The sequence below is a fragment of the Dufourea novaeangliae genome, unplaced genomic scaffold (assembly GCF_001272555.1).
Source record: "Dufourea novaeangliae isolate 0120121106 unplaced genomic scaffold, ASM127255v1 scaffold781, whole genome shotgun sequence".
Taxonomy (NCBI): domain Eukaryota; kingdom Metazoa; phylum Arthropoda; class Insecta; order Hymenoptera; family Halictidae; genus Dufourea; species Dufourea novaeangliae.
In genome coordinates, this window is record NW_015374812.1 from 1 (window position 1) to 5,111 (window position 5,111).

A 5,111-nucleotide genomic window follows, 5' to 3' on the forward strand; every position below is an offset into this window, starting at 1 on the left:
GTCGGGACAATCGCGCAGTGTGTATGGACATTTTTCGCGGACGGGACAATGGCTCAGTGTGTGCGGACACTTTTCGCGGACTTCTGTGGTGTACGTGCGTATGCGGATTAATTTCATGGATACTCGTGGACAGGACAATTGTGATACGTGACAACTAGAGGGAGCATTAACCCTCTCTACTCGATAATATTCGTAAGAAGATATTTACATTTCTTGCGAATTTTATCGAGTAATCAGAGTTAATGCGATACAAATGGATTCGACTCAAATACCGCGGGCACAAGTTATCGACATCTTTTACGAGGTAAGTAAACAGCTGTTCTACCGACTGTTCCTGCACGTCGTTGAGTCTTTAAAGTGACTGCACGCCCCTGTTGAGCCATGATCCGCTGACACTCTTTAATTTTTAAACGCTTATTACTAACAAGCGAAGCATTTTTCGCAATTTCGTTATTCTTGATTTTCGTCTTATTTTGCCTCAAAGAATCGCCCCTTAAATTTTTTCCCACTAGTTGTCGAACACCCTGTATATGCTACTAATATAATGTTTATACTAGGTAAAATTCAAATTATGGAGTTAAACATACACCTTTATATTCTAAACTTTATATGTTAATAAGTTTTTAACAAGTAACAAGCGGCGGCTACAATTTTCTCCGTCACTCAGGAGGCTGACCTTGACAACATATGTCAAAGTTCAAGTCACCAGAGCTGTCTTCCCTATTCTAAATATTTACCAATGATTACTTTGAAAGGTATTTTAACTGCAGCTTCTGTGTATTTTAATACTGTATATGTATGTATAGTCTTTGGACCTAGGCTTCAACATTTCTTCTTTATGTCTTCGTTCATGTTTACTAATTTTACTAATTTTATTCTTAAACTAATCATTTTTTAATCCATGTACCTTAATACTTGTATAGTTTTTCGAACATTTATCATAACTGCTACAGCTGTTGATAAAAATGTTTGAATGCTTATAACTTTTCAATAAAGCATTTTCGGGCATAAGGTTATATGAACTTTTTTTACCTACACCACCACATTAACAGATAGTATAAGTTTGGTCCCGACCTTTTTGGTCACCCTGTATATGTATACTACATAATTTGGTCACATAAGATGTCAAAGGTCAATGTGTCAGTAACTTGCGAAAATGTCGCAAGAATTTTTTGTGATACCCCAGTTATAAGATAAATATAATATATGTTTTCATTCATTTCATTTTTATTTAAAAAAATTTATTTTGTAGTATCTAAGATGACTTTTCCTGAATGTTTTCATTAATAAATAGTGCTATTATTTACTTTTCCATTAAATGACATCTAATTTATTCCATACATTCGTATTTAAAATATAAGTTTAAAAATTGTATATGTTTTACAAATACGACATTTCGCAATAATTAACAAGCGTGATTGTGCTTGCAACGATAACTTTAAATACACTTTTGCCAATGTAATATCAGAAATCTGTGAAAATATTTTGACAGTATTTAACAGTACATTTAACAGTTAGGTGTAAGCGAAACAAATTCTCATTATATACATACATAAACTAATTCTATAAAGAGCAACATCTAGGCGTACTGATTTTGTGTATACAAAATAATAAATAATCTAGAAATTATTAGTAATACAACTGTGATTTTATACACGTAATGTTTGGTATTATACATGTAATTATTATAAAGTAACCACTTATAATTATAAACATTATTATAAAGCTCGGATGTTTTTATGGTAAATTTATTATCTTTTACGTGTTAGACAATAGTCTAATGTGTTATTCATTCTGGTAACGTTGGTACAAAAGTGTTATAAAATACTTTGGAAAAATGAACCATAGACTTGTGTACGTTTTATAGGTTTTGTTGACGTATGTAAAATAACGTATTTAGAGATTTGAAATTTTAAGAAAATCATTATAAACAATTTTAAGTTGCATCAATAATTATATATGTAACCATAATTGTTCACGTAAATATTTTTATTGACTACACAAATTGTTGCATTTTCACAAATTAGTTTCATTTTTTTCTTGAATAATTTCAAAATCATATTGAAGATTATAAAACTTCTTATGATTGATACACACAACTTTAAGCATTTGATCTATGCTATATGGCAATTGTGTTTTCTTAATAATGTGTAGTACGATACATAATATATAAAAAAACAAATAAAAAGAGAAACGCTGCGGATAGGATTCGAACCTATGCGGGAAAAACCCATTGGATTTCGAGTCCAACTCCTTAACCACTCGGACACCGCAGCTTACGCTTGATATTTCAAAACAATCTAGTAGTATGCTAAAGTTAATATCCTAAAATAAGATACTGTTATGAAATAAACACATTACTGAATTATTCATATTCTTTACTCTTACATGATTACAGAAATATAATTTTTACCTACAACTTAATGTAGACTTAAATATGTATTTGTTAAGACAATATTACATTAAAATTACAAATACTACAGTACAAAATGCTAAATATAATTTAAGTAAATATTATTGCCATTTGTTTACGCATATTCAATTATTTTATGCTTTTCGGCGTATAGAAACATTAGAGTTCAGTGAAAACTCATCGTAGTATGATAAATTTTATAAAAATTAGTAGTTCAATCAAATTTACTACCCATTTGAAGTACTGTTAAGGTTACGACCATAAAAAAAATAAATAAATTAGTAAATGTGTAGACAGTAAAGGTGTTGTCATCTGGTGTTACTTCGTAGAAATGTTTAATTCACATATCAATATTGGTCTCAGTCGGTAATGAAGAACATAATGAATCATGAAAAATGCAGACGAAGTACAATAGACATTCGATTCACGCACAATTCAGGGATGTGAGGGCCAAATTTTCAGGATCTATATTTACAGTGACTCACGAAATTGATCACATGTATAATTGTTTCTAATTTTCTTAGAATACAACTTTTTTAGAACAGTTAACACTTGAACAAAGTAACGCGTTTTTTGTTTACACTTCCCGTTTTTTTATTGCCCAAGAGGAACTCTCGATTGAGGGTTATATAGTTTACATCAGTTTCACATATAGTTTACATGAGCTTTATGTATGTTTTAACTTTGTCGTTTTAATAATGTACATACAGTTCCGATGTTAATTATAAATATTCAGATTTGAAAATTAAATTTTTTTAACAGTACACATGGACACATGCTTTAATGTTTGGTTCTCAAAGTAAAGATCTCATGTTCATTGGTGGGTATATTTTGTGTTTCCTTATATGCTTAAATAAGTCAGCTCTCTGTATATTACATAATGGACACTGCTATACCACATACATATTTATGTACTACTTCTCGAATTTGCAATTGCATTTTGCCTCTTTTATTATACCAACACGTGCCAGAGAGGCAGCCAGATTATAAGGGTCCGACCTACAACGATTGATTGTGACGATAAACTCTCACGTAAGGCCTTTATTTGCAAACCATGGTTTGTTGTTGCTTCTGAAATATGGCTGGAAGTATTCTTTACCTTCCGTTTTCCCTTGGTCCTCTGCAAATTTGTTAGTATTTATGTTGCATTAGTATTTAAATGACTCCTGAAAATCAGGCATCGGAACAAAAATACAGTGGTCAGTTTGTTCTGAAGTCGCTGCTTTGGCTGGAAGATTAGCCTTTTCATTGCCTTGTATACCTGTACGTGATGGAATGAAAAAAAAATGTGCATTACTATTGTTTACGGTTTTTAGCTGAAATTAATTATATTTCCTTTCGGCCACAAGAATATAGAAAGTGGTTTTCACATTTATCTTCGGATTCTTGAGACAGCAAAGAGCACTATCAATAAGTGAGTCGGAATTCTAAAGTCGTCTTTTACGTTAGAAAGAACTGTGTCTAAAGCATCATTCAGTGCAATGCATTCAGCAGTAAAAACGGACGTTGTTACGTTGCTAAATTACGGAAGAAGTTACCAATTGTCACATGAGTGTTTTGTCGATGTTCGTCGCGACGGTTTGTCGTCCGACGTCGCCGTTGCATGAACGTAAAGCGATAATGTTAAAAATAAACGAATTTTGGTAATCATGGGTAAGAAAAAATTCTTTCACATTACGATTCTGCACGTTTTAGTTGTTTAGATGTCGATTAGTCGTCGACTACTGGAGTGTGTGATTGGATTTACTGTATACAGGGTGTCCCAAAAATGTCCTCCGACCCGGAAATGTGGCACTCGGGGGGTGAATTGGAACAACTTTTTCCTTAGCAAAAATTTAGACTGAGGCTTCGTTTACGAGATATTAACGAAAAACCGCGACCAATCAGAGCGCGAGTTTGCCAGCCGAGTTCCCGCGCTAGCGGTGGCTACGCGCTACGCTTGTACTACGATGCTCCGAACAAGTAGGTACCATGCATCGCAGGAAACCGCGTATAATAATAGCAAATAAACAAGACGTAACAAATAAAATCATACTTTTTATCATTTGTCGTTTGTTATTTAAAGAGATTAATGAATGAAACGTAAATGTAGACAAATTATGTGTAACGTAAAAAGACGAATGCACATTTACATTTTTGTAAATTCCTTTTTACGAATTTGTAAATTTCCTTTTCAAATAACGTGTGAACGAAAAGGTAATGTAACAGAGAATAAACGAGAAGTGATTGTAGTTCGGTGAAATTAATAAAACAATAATGACCAATAAACTGAATAGAACTCACCCTTACGGAAATTCACCTGCAGCGTAGAAACCTGCGTCAGTAGGTCAGTGTACCGAGCCTGGGCATCGACGGACGAAATGGTTTATGGCAGGGTAGAGTCCATGCCACTGGTGATCGCAGGTATGCGACACCAGCCGACGTTAAGAGTTGCAACGTCAAGTGCCGCCGGGTTAATCCATCGAATATGTATTCACTTCACTGCACTGCACTAACACTGATCACCCGACACAATCACTTAATGTATTTTTAATCCAACGTGTTGTTACTACGTTAGGAAAATTCGTGGCCTCGGAAAGGGCCGATTGTTTTCAATTTTTCAGATGTTTTACGTAACCAAACACTTGCAGAGCAACACCCGCGTATCCGTTATTGTGTACGTACTACCACAACATTGCGTAATACTCCCGTGAACTGA

General features: G+C 33.6%; 1 non-coding gene across 1 annotated transcript; it reads right to left on the reverse strand.

The window, feature by feature from the left end:
* Positions 1-2,194: 2,194 nt before the first annotated feature.
* On the reverse strand, positions 2,195-2,276 carry Trnas-cga. Its single transcript has one exon. It is a non-coding gene; the product is annotated as a tRNA-Ser (tRNA).
* Between the last annotated feature and the right edge of the window lie 2,835 nt (positions 2,277-5,111).